Genomic DNA, 12,396 nt, shown 5'->3' with positions numbered 1-12,396 from the left:
AAAAAATATGTGAAAAGTAAAAGCAAGGAAACAGTCTTTGTAAACAGGGAAGGGTGGAGGGGGAGAAGGGAGGGCAGGAGGATGGGGAAAAATAAGAACCAAAGTAAGTCATGTAAAGGAATAAGATCCCAGTGATGAATGTAACTGCATTGTATATCTAAAATGTACCCATAAAGTTAATAAGGGTAGAAAAATAAAGAATATGCCATGGAACCAACATTGGCTCTCCGGAAAAATCATCAAAAGAAGTCCAGAGAAATGTGCATTCCTGATTTAAAGTGAAACGCTGGCCTCTCCCTAAGCACAAGTAGTTAGGGTTTGTTTCCTGAGTAGGGTATATTACTCGAGGATCAGTCTTTCTTGAAGGTCACCCCTGTGCTCCAGCCTTTAATTAAAATAACCGAATGTGTTTCTATTGTAGCAGCCCCAGCGATGCCTGGTGTCTGCGCAGTTACGTGCCCTCCGGCGGGGGGTGCTGAGTCTCTCCTGCGGCTCCTCCGCCCATCCTAGGTTGTCCCGCTGAAATGGTGTGGCACGAGCACCCTGACATCCCCTTCTCCCCGCCTGGCTCCCTCCACTCCCTTTGCTGGGCCTCAGCTCTGCAGCACCAGAACCCTCCCCAAGACCCCTCCCCGCCATGGGCTCAGGTCCAGGCCATCCATGTGTGCAGGCCTGCTAGTGGCAAGGGTGGAGTTGGAAGGAGGCCGTGGTGTCCCCAGAGCCAGCCTTCCTATGATACGGTCCTGGCCATGGGTCACCGGTCTGCAGTCTTCCCTGTCTTGTGCAGAGGCTCCTTTCCTCATCACTGCTGTCTCTGGACCCTCATCAGGCCCCCAGTTCCTCTGATGCCTCCTGGCCTGGCGACTCTGGTGTCAAGGAGACGGGGGTGACAGTGTCTGACAGGGCTGTGACTGGGTCTTCTGTTGAGTTAAACTGAGTGGACCAGAAAGGGCAGGCAGGGATGGGCTCTGTGGCTTCCAGGTGAGTGGGGGGGGCAGCCTCTAGTGAGTGTGTGTGTGCACACGTGCCCACTGTGGGAGAGGAACAGCCTGGGAACACAAGGTCCTGAGAACACATTCCTCTGAATACCAGGACTCTGTGTTGCGAAGACCATGCAGAGGGCCAATGTGAGGCATTAGAGAGAGTTCTGGGTGGTGGGGAAATTGGTCTTGTGCTGATTTGTTGACACCAGTGTAAAAGTCTTGAGCTTCGTGCTGGTTCAGCAGAGACCTTGCGCTGCCAGTGGAAGCCGCAGAAAACATTTTTGTAAACTCTGACAATTGCCTAGTAGGTCAGATACCAATCTCACTAGGAATTCCCAGCTCAGTCCACCAGAGGCCCTGGAGATCCAGAGAGAGACAGGGATGTTCTTTGGCCCAGTTAGTAAGTACGGGGCACCCCCTCTGAACTAATCCCTCAGGGAGCGACTTGCGGCAACTCTTCCTGTGGGTCAGTTTATCTCCTGCTTGGGGAAAGCAGAAGGGAGCAATGACGACCACAACAGAGCCTGGGCAGGCCCCCGACCCAGGCCTTTAGTTTCCCCGGTTTCCACCATGACACCAGCTACTTCAGGAGAAAAGTGCCTGTGTGTCCTCCCTCACCATCCTGCACTGCATGCAATAACGGGGCTCTTGGAATGGGGCGGGGTTTGCTCCTGGAGGACAAGTTTTTGGTTGAGAGGAGAGGCCGCGGCCGCTGGCACCGCTGTGGTCCTGGTCCAGATCTCGAGTTAAAATGGTGGCGCCGGGCTTTACTATTCACCAGGTGTCTCCAGCCTAGGGAGGCAGACTCGGGCGGTGCTCTGGGAGAGGGTGGGTGCTGTGCCTGGAGACCTGGGCGCCTCCTGCTGAAGAGCCGTCTCAAAGGCTGAAACAACACAGCACCACGGGGTCTAGGTGGGAATGGGGGAGGCAGGGACTGGGGCGGGGTTGGATTAGCAATGGTTGGTCCTCTCCTGGGAGAAAGAGGGAGGAGTTTCTTATAAGACGCGATGTTCCTCAGTTTTCTACAGGACTGTGAGAAAAATTGCTTTTAATTATGTTAATTACAACAACAGAGTCTTTCCCTTCTCAGAAGAGCTTTTCATCTTCAAAGGGGCATTAGCGGCCGACATGAAAGTCTCTGGAGTCGGGGAACTGGAGTCAGAGGGGCCCTGGCTGTGTGGGCTGGGGCACAGAGCCAATGCCCAAAAAGAAATATCTCTCTTCCAGGAGGAGCAGGCCAAGGCAGGGTGTGCACCTGGGGTCAGAGGAGCAGGAGTGGAGTTCAGAGCCCCGAGTCCCTTGTGGGATCGTCAGATAAAATCGAGGATCCCAGCTGAGTCTGAATTCCAGATAACCAACAGACACTTGCTGAGTGTGTTCATATATTTATTGTTCATCTGAAATTCAGATTTTTAAAATTGAGTTTATTGGTACAATCTAGGTATACAATACAGTTACATTCATTATTGGGATCCTGTACCTCTACATAATAGGTCTTGATTCTCATTTTTTCTCCTTGTCCCTGCCCTCCCTTCACCCCCTCCTCCCCTCCCCATTTACAAACACTTTATTTCCATTTTTTCGTTTCTCATATTTTTTTCCTCTCCCTTATTACCTTTCCCCGACCCTTCCCACTTTCCCGACACCTTTAGCCCTTTACTTCCTATTTCACATTATTAATTATCTCATTAGGATCCTGTGTACTATTATAGTTTTTCACACCAGAGAAACTATTTGGTATTTCAGTTAAAGAAATCTCTGTATGAACATTAAAAATAGGGAATCCTAAAATAAAACTAAAAAGGAAAGTAAAAGAGAAAAGGCAATGATGTAACATTAAAATAATCCTTAATTCTGAAGATGAAAATGGTTCTTGAACATATTTAAGTTGCTTCTTGCTCTTGTAGTCTTATATTATTCTCTTTTTTTCATTATTTAGAGAATACTTTATTAGTTTCTGTAATCAAACCTGAAATTCAGATTTAACTGGGTGTCCTGTACGGTTATTTGCTAAGTCGGGCTTCCCTACCTGGATGCTCCCCTCCACAAACACAAACACCCTCCGGCCAGTTCCCACTAGACTGGAGAGGTCAGCAAGCCAGAGCGTGTTCTCTCTGGGGCACAGGGAGCAAGGGCTGCAGACCTGCCCACCCAGCCTTTCCCACCCTGGTGCGCGGATGTGAGAAACTCCCCTTAGCTCTAGGGGTGGCAACTCAAGGCTGGACAGTTGGACAGAGAATCCAGTCCCAGACGCCCTTCTTTGCCAAGGAATGTGGGGATGGAGCGACATCAGGAGTGGTCTCTCCCTGTCCTTGTCCTGCCACTACCCAACCTCACTGCCTAAGGAAGAGCTCCGTGACCATGGCCCTCCCCCATTGCTCCAAATTTGGGATGGAAATTCCTGCCCGACAAAAACCAGAGAGATGGTTCCTGGGCTGAGATCAGCTTCCTGCCTGGGCAGAGGAATCCGGGCTGCCAGGACGGGTCTGGGCCTGAACTAGAAATGCTGCAGTTTTCCCTGGCTGGGTGGGGAGGGGAAGACAAGCTGAGACTTGCGAGGCACAGGGCAGTGACTGGGAGGTTGCCACGTCTGCTTGAAGCAGAGCGAAACTCGGGGGCCTCCAGACTTGGATTTGCTCGGAGAGAAGTTCCCAGGCCTCGGCGCTCCACATCCAGCCCTGGGCTGGTCAGGGTCAAGGACGGGCAGATGGCCACACACATTCATGTCCTGTGATAGTCCTCACGCCTCTGGAGAGATTAACATTCCAGACGCCGGCCAGAAAGGCGGGAATCAGCCCACCTCGGTGGGGTCACTGCTTTACTCCCAGCAGCTCTGGGACCTCGATGAAAACCCTTTGACAAGTAAAAAATTTAAAATCGCCCAACAAACTGGAAAACAAAGCCATTTAAGGGAAATGCCAGGGCCCACACGCTGACCGGCCGTAACTCTGAGCGGGTGACAAGCTCGGCCCCAGAGTCTCAGGAGGGCTTCTGGCAGGGTCCAGACCAGCGCACACTGCTCAGTGCTTGTGGAGTGGCAGCAGCAGTTTTCCCTCTGAATTTCAGCACTTGGGAAAACGAGCCAATGTTCCTGTCCCTCTTTATCCAAAATCGCGAGGGCTAGGGACAAAGTGCAGCACACTGGGCTCCTGGGCGCCATTCAAATCTTTACGTGCCAGTCACAGAGTCTGCGGCAGCCTGGTGATCTTTATTAAATGTTTCTTGAGCAGCTGACTAGAGGAAGGGAGGAAGAGGAAAGGACTGCAAGAAGGAAGGCTGGGCCAATTTTATTTCAACCGACAGCTAGTAGAAATCCTGACTCTTATTTTAGAACTGCCAATGCCGGTATTACATTTCCTCAGATACCCTTGGCTAGATCTACTGTCTTCTCACCTTCCACTGCTATTTATGCACCAGCTGTGCCTAGCTCTGCTAAGAATGTTTATAAATAGTGAACTAGCGCAGAGAGCTTTGACGTTTCCTGGCTATCCTGGGGGACTTCCTTAGGTGGGCATCTGGCCAGCACAGGTCTGATGGGTCCTTCTTTGGATCTGAAAGGCCTGGGAGCAATAGCCTCTAGCAGCTACTCATCACACAGATGTCACTGCGCTAGGAGGGACAGGTGGCATGTGGGCTCCCTCATCTTGTTCTGGGTGGGGGGGTTACAGATAGTGGGATCAGACATTTTCCCAGGGATTGACTCTGGCCGCAGCCAGGCACAGGACATTGGTCGTGTGTGGGACAGCCCTGGGTAGAGGGTGGTTAAGATGCTAATAAAGGAATCTCTACTCTTATTTCATTTCCATGATACATCAAGTTGTCTTTGTTGCTGTTTTACCGGGGATTGAACCAAAGGCCTTTGTGCTGAGCTACATCCCCAACCCTTTGTAAAATTTTAAAATTCTGAGACAGTGTCTCACTAAGTTGCCCAGGCCAGGCTTGAACTTGCAGTCCTCCTGCCTCAGCCTACTGCAATGCTGGCATCACAGACTGACACCAGTATGTCCAGCATCCATCAGCTAGTCTACAGGTATTTTGAAATTCAGAAGCTTGGACTCGAGCCCGACCAGGGCCACTTTCCTTATGACCTCCTGGGTTGTCTTCTCTGGCTGTTTCCTCACATGTAAAATGGAAATGCTATTAATGCCTGCATTGGACACACATGCATTGCACAGCTACTGTGTGCCAGGCCCCAAGAATGTGGAGGCAACCAAGAAGGACACAGCCCTCCTCTCCTGAAGCTCTTTCACACTCAGGACACAGGCCCTGGTGTGGCGCTCTCTGTGGCTCGTACCATTAAAATTTGGTTACAAATACATGACAAACAGGTGAATTTGGCATAAAACCGAGGTTTCCCAGTGGCAGAGCTGGGCCTATATGTCTTCTGCGGCCGCGTCACAGACTGGCATCTTCTTCCGCTGGAGAGAAAGTGTGCTCCCTGGGGAGCTGCAGCTCTCACTTCTAGACCTTGCCACTGGTTCAGTTTACACAGTGGTTTGTTTCCTGAACACCTTTCAGTAATCCTTTGCTGTAGACAAGGGAAAGTCCAGCTCTTTGCTGTCACTCAGGGTCTCTCTCTTGCCCAATTTATTGCTGCAAATGCTGCAGGCCTGCTAATCTCAGTGTCCTGCCTCTGAACCATTTCAATGCAGTCACCTGAAATGTTTTTCATGTTTCAGTCCCGTGGTCTTATATTGACTTTTAATCCAATCACTCTCCCACTTTGTGGTTTTCCCGGGAGGAGATGCCCAGAGTCACGTGGCCTGGAGGCCATTAGGACCCAACGGTCCACCCGAGATTTCAGGCCACCAGGAGCCTTCCCACTGGTGATAATGTGTAAAGCCTCAGTTTTCTCAGTGAATGAAGCCAAGGCGTGGACATGCGGTGAGGTCATTCCGGACTGAGATCAGGTACTGTATCAGCACCACAGTGCTCCGACTGGCGGGAACTTCGTGAAGGTAGGTCAGCAGGTGCTCGGTGTATTCCAGTGAGATAAGGTCAGCACGGCTCAGGTGGAGGAGAGGTCAGAGAGAGGCAGGAAAAGCAGGCTAGGGTTCAGAAGAGGCCCTCCAGCTCATTCCCCTGCCTGGCACCTTTCTCCCTTCTGAAACACAGCCGCCAGTGCATGCCTGCAGACGGGCTGAGCCTCTTCACCACCCCGCTCGTACCCTACGCCCGCATGCTGCCACCTCAATCCCATGTCCTCACCTCAGGCGTGCACCTGCCACAGTCGTTGCCACCCGTCAGCCCCTCTGACACCCACATCTCCCTCGGCACAGGCCTGAGGCTCCCATCAGTGCTGTCTGCTCTCTGGCTGGTCTACTGGAAACAGGACCGCAGCGTGTGGCCCTGACCTCCATCAGTCACCCTGTTGTTCTGGGGAACCGCTGCCAATGAGCAGAACCACTCATGAGTGAGGAACCACTCACAGGGGTCTGCTCCGCCAGGACGTGGCGTAATGAGAGCAGGGCCCGTTACCTGTCTTGCTCAGGACCGTGCACTCAGCGCTGGGTACAGAGCCTGGCACTGAGTGATCACACAGCACACGTGCGCTGGGTGAAGAGGTAGAAAAGTGCCTTGATTTGACAAATATAGGAAATTACCAAGTGCTCTTGAGCAGGAGAGTGGTGGGATCTGACAGGGTGTGCTTGTTACCTCGCAGTGGAAGGGTCCTGAGTCTGAGAAAGACCAAGTGCCTTTGCTCTGGGCCGTTCTCCCAGCCAAGACTTACAAGAGATCAACACCGGACCCCTGTCTTTATGTGTCCCTCCTTTCTTTCTCTGGCCACCTCAAAGGGTAACTTGGATTCTGCACCTTAGCTTGGACAATGCTGGGACTCAAGCTACAGAAACTGAGGTGGGTTTGGCCGCCAAAGCCTGGGGCAGGGATGCCCTCTGCAGTGTGGAACTAACTCTCGGTCATGTGGAGATGTTCATGTGCATGGGAGTCCCTCGGGCTTTCCGGGTGGCTCAGAGCCACTCTGGAGGTGCAAACCCCCGGAGACAGGAGCACAGTGTTACTGGCCGGTCAGCTTCCCGAGGTGGGGCAGGTGCCCTGCGTGAAGAGCAGTCCCACAGTGGAGCGCAAGGGGCGGAGCTGTCACTTGGCTAAGAACCACTCATTTACACTCTTTCCTTTGTCAGCCACTTCTCCACGGAATTGTTCCCTAGGCCCTGAGAGCCACCCATGTCTCGCTCCTGAGCCAGTAACAGAAACAGGAGTCTTCAGAAGCTCTGTGCCTCACGAAGATGTGTATGGGACACTTGCCTGAGTTCCGCAGGCTTTTGTTAAGTAACTACCAGGTGCCCAAACTGTGCCGTGCCCTTGTCTAACGATGGGGGTGTAGGGGGGAATACAGGAGTGGGGAAAAAAAAGAAAAATTTGATGAGACCTATGAATGTTTTATTTATCTCATTTAATCACCTCAATCCTTGAGAGAGGCAGTATTTCATTTAGGAGGTGTATAAATCAACCTTTGGAGAGCTTGTCCAATTAGGAAATTAGAGAAGGGAAATTTCACACAAGACTGACTCAGGCCAGTTTGCGTTTTGGAGGGTCTCAGAGCTGCGTGTAGAATCTCATCACAGACGCAGGCATCGTTGGAAGGAGAAGTGTTTGGGGCATCTGTTCAGCTTCTTCACAAATGCTTTTTCTTCTTCTTTTTAAAAAAGTAATGATAAAAGTATTTGGATAAATATTGTGTATATCTGCTTTATAAATCAAACAGTACTGCAAGCTTTATAACCGAAACAGCCATTCCCATTACTTATTTTTGTTCAAATAATATTTTATCTCCTAACATTGTTGTTGACATCTTTCATCCGTTCTTACCATCTCTCTCATACTTATTTTTATTTTCTTTTAACCTTGTGGGTCTCTACATATTTTTAATTCCTTCGTTGTCATTACACTGGCGTGAACTGGGGAAGGACAAAGCTACACACATTTGCCGATCTATTATGGTAAACAGAAGTCCCCACAGCTCCCTGAAGGACTCTGTGTACTCGTACACCTCTGGCGAGGAGCGCTTGCACTGGGGACTGAACCCAGGGAAGAGAAAGCTGAATCTCCAGCCCTTTAATTTTATTTTGAGACAAGGTCTTGCTAAACTGCCCAGGCTGGCCTCAGACTTGTGATCCTCCTGCTTCAGCATCCCAGGTAGCTGGGATTGAAGGCAGACACCACCATGGCCAGCTCTGAATCTCACTTTTTGCAAGTCACCAAGTGGTCTGTACTCATTTAGCTCACACTGAGCCTGGTGCCTGCCTGGGAGCGCCCGGCCTGCAGAGGCTCCCTTCTGCAAGACCTCAGGACCCTTCCTGATAAGGTCTGGAGAGGACGATTTACACAGAGATGATTCACACACAGGGACAGCAGAGGGCGGCCCCACCCACAGGGTCCTCAGACCCATTGCTCTTTCCAAGCGGCCTATGAGCACAGCGAAGGTGGTTTGTGCCTTGGGAAAGCTGGACTCACACCTCTGCTCAGTCCCCACAGGGAGCACATTTGGATCAGAATTATGACCTCCCCGTGCATGGTGGCTGTAGTTTCTTGTTCAGATCTTCTGTCCGCAGGGCCGATGGAAACCTCCCCAACTACGGAGAGGGGGAAGTGGCCTCTAGGACTTGTGCCAGAGGACAGGAAGAATGTTTGGGAGCCCAGGAAGCTTCCTCGAAAGTGATATACTGAGCCTGATTTTGCTCTCCTCCTCCCACACAGGCTCAACTTTGGAATAAAGGAAGTGGTGTACTAGTGCATAAAAAGAAAGTTGGAAATTAACAGCTCGAAATGCTCTGTAGGGGATTCTCCTAGAGCCTCCAGCCAGTCTCTTCTGTTGCTTAGGTTGGGAAGCAGTGTTCATTTACATATTCATTTCTGCTGCCAGCCTGCACAGCTCCGGGCCACCTCCAGCCTCTAGGATTTGGAGCACATTCTAGGATGCAGACCACAGAGGGTGAGAGGGCAGAGGTGCGATGGTAAGAGAGCAGCAGCCAGTGTACTTCACACTCCAGCCCATGCTTTGGGCCACATGCACCAGGCTAAGGTGGAGCCCTGTACCTGGAAGCATTTGGATAAGCTGGCCTGGTGGCTCCCAGCTCTGATTCCGGCCCTCAGGAATCAGTGAGAGTTTGAGGCCAGCCTGGGCTCCACAGTGAGTTCAAGATCAGACAGAACTGTAGAGCGAGACCCTGTCTCAAAAAACAAAAACAAAAAAAACCAAAAAAATTATTAGTATTATTTATTTATTTATTTTGGTACTGGGGACCAAACTTGGGACCTTGTGCTTGCAAGGCAGGCGGCAGAAACACTGAGCCAAATCCCCGGCTCAAAAAAATTATTTTTAATAAAGGCAGATAAACCAGAGTCAAATGGGATCTTGGGTGAACCTGATGGGCCTGAGTTCCTCTAAGAGACCTCAGAATTATCTTGGTGTGATGGCACAAGCCTGCAGTCCCAGAACTCTGGGCGGTTGAGGCAGGAGCACCGCAAGTTTGAGTCCATACTAGGTCAATTTAGTGACCTAGCAAGACTGTCTTAAAATAAAAAGTTAAAAAAGGGCTATGAACCTAGCTGAGTAGGAAGGCCCTGGGTTCAGTCTCATACTAACAGAGAGAGACAGAGAGAGTGGCAGGCAGAGCTGGTCTGTGTAGCTTGATGTCCACCCCTCCGTAGTAGTCCCGCCAGGCTGCAGTCCAGCTGGAAATCCCTGGCTCTCCCAACCCCAGCAAGGCTGGAGCTGAACTTTCCCTGTACAGAGCCCTTGGGGTGTCCAGCTACCATGCCCTCTGTCCTGCCAAGAAAGGTAGGATCTGGGCCTCATGGCTTTTTGCCGCACGTCTGATACTGTAGAATTTAAAGACCAGTGGGAAGAGACCCCTTTCCACACAAGAAGAGCTGGATGGAGCAGCAGAGGGGAATCCCCAGGTCCCTCCCTGTGAATCAGGGCCCCTGTGCTGAATGTACATCCCATGGCCTGAAACTCAGACTCACAAGTGAATCAACAGTGCCCAAGCTGAGTGGCAGGCACGCCAAAACAACAGAAGCATCACAGGCCCAAGCCACTCGGGGGTGTCTGAGTCCCAAGGCCCAGTTCCTGCAGGGCGCATAGAGGGTCCACAAGGTGTTCTTCTCCCTGTGCCACGCAGGTGAGGCACAGTCACCAGCAAAGCAGACCGCAGCATGGTGTCCTGTCCGGCTCACCACAGAAGAGCCAGGGACTCCTCCTCTGGGGTCTCTGCTATGATTGCCCCTGCTCTCTCCCCTTTTGTCAGTTCTTGAGTAGAGGGACTCAAGTGTTGGGCTTCGTTCTATTCACTGTAATAGGGACAGTGCCTGGATCCACGGGTGATTTTCTTTTAAGTAGTTAACCAGAATAGCATCAGGCAGATTAGACTCTGACTGGGATACTGATCAGGGTCCACATGGAAAGAGCCACGGGTTTGAGGCCCAGTCTTGGTTTTGTGGCTACATTGCTATGTGGCTTTGAGTAAATCACATGATCTTTCTGGGATCTCAGTGTCCTCGCCTATAAAAAGGGGGGATTTGAAGTCACATGTCTGTGGGGTCAGTGATTAAGGGCGTGAGTGAGCCCAGTCCACTGTACTTTGTAGATGCCCTGTAACCAAGGGTTGGAACCACAGCCTGGGAGCCTCCAGTGCAGGACCCTTTAAGAGATGCTGCTGGACCCAAATGCAGTCTGTGGTGTCTTAAAATATTGTGTGAGTCAGTGTTTAAGCCAGCTTTGCCCTGGACCAGAGAATCCGGGAGGACTCTCCAGCCTGAGCTTCTCTGTTGCCGAAACCCCTGCTTTAAAGCAGATCCCCCAGAATTCACTTCATCACTGGAATTTTTGCTAGTGCAAAAGTGGGTGCCTGTGTGTGGGCTCATACTTGCGTGCCATGCCTGGTGGATGGAAGATGCTGTTCACTCAGTGAGCTCATCATAAATGATGTGGGCAGGTGGAGGGTGAGCTCCTCCCGGACCAGGGAAGAGTGGCCACAGGCAGCGGTTGACAACGAAGCTGGCTAGGTCCGCCCCAGGGCACCCTGCCTTGCCAGGCCTCTGCTCGCTGCATCCTGAAGCCAAGTGGATGTTCCAAGTGGAACAAGCCCACACCATCGCCAATACGGAGTTCTCCAAATCTATTATGTTATTTTACTGGGACTGCCATAACATATAGACAAAGGGGCTGGCTGGCCTTGAACTCTCAGCGATCCTTCTGCCTCAGCTTTCCATGTGCTGGGATTACAGGTGTGTGCTAATGCACCCGACATCTCTTTCTTTTCTAAGGACATTGCTTATTGAATTAGGGCTCAACCTGGTGGTCCCCTTCAACTTCGTTGTCTTTGTGAAGACCTTGTCTCCAAGTAGGCTTTCACCCTAAAACACTGGAGGTTAGGACTTCAAGTATGGATTTGGGGGAGGGGGTGGGAACATGTTCAACTCACCCCCATTGAAGCCTGGGCCCCTAAACACGTGCCGGGGTCCATCTCCCTCCAGGGTTGAGGGTGGGGTGTGTCTCACACTCTGGCCCACAGCTCCAGGGAGCTTGCCTTCGCTCGGAGGGGAAGAGGAGGACGGGTCACCAAGCACCAGGACGCGGATCGCAGGTGACGAGGAAGGGTGCCGTCAAGGGGGGGCGCTGTAGGCACGGGGCTTTCTTATCCCTTACACGGACAATAGTGCCCGTGTTTGTGTGCCACTTGCTAAGCGCTCCAGGCATTCTCTGCATAGTATTTACAGAACCCTCACAATGTAACCTCATCCTGCAGATGAGAAACCGAAGCCCGGGAGCTTAAGGACATTCTCCCAGCCTGCTGTACCTGACAGTTGGGGCTGGCACCCCAATCACTGTCTCCCAGGCAATGCTTCCCATCGCTGCCCGCCCCTGATCAGAAAGGGCGGCGTCACTGTTCTGACTGAGCAGACGAGAAAACTGAGGCCGAGCAGGGAGGCACTGTAGTCTACCAGGGTCACGGGAAAGAGGCAAAGTGAGCAGAATCCAATTCTGGGGGCCACAGGGTCAGAACCTAGGCCCCAAGTTACCTCCCCACAGCCAAGCGCAGGACAGTGGGGTCAGCTCGGAATCTCAAGCCCTCATTTGTGCTTAACTGTCTCCATACCTTAGGTAATTGCGGGGCGTGAAGGTGGGGGGGCACCTCGCGAATTAGATTTGACCTCCCCGTCGCTTCCTGTTCCCAGGACCACCAGCCCCGAGGCGCCGGGCGCGGCCGAGTCTGGGACTCCTCTCCGCGGGTTAGAGGCGCTGAGTGGGGTGGGGAGGAGGCTCAGCGGGGTTGGGTGGCCCCGGAACGCGGAGTATCCCATTTCTTGCAACCCTCCAATCCCGCAGCCGGAGGGCGTGGTCACACCTGGAGGGCGTGGCCAGACGGCGGAGGGGCGGTGGCGGCCC

The sequence above is a fragment of the Fukomys damarensis genome, unplaced genomic scaffold (assembly GCF_012274545.1).
Source record: "Fukomys damarensis isolate Sample0158 unplaced genomic scaffold, DMR_v1.0_HiC HiC_scaffold_11, whole genome shotgun sequence".
Classification (NCBI taxonomy): domain Eukaryota; kingdom Metazoa; phylum Chordata; class Mammalia; order Rodentia; family Bathyergidae; genus Fukomys; species Fukomys damarensis.
The sequence above is the reverse complement of the archived record's forward strand: the minus strand, read 5'-3'. Positions refer to the sequence as shown.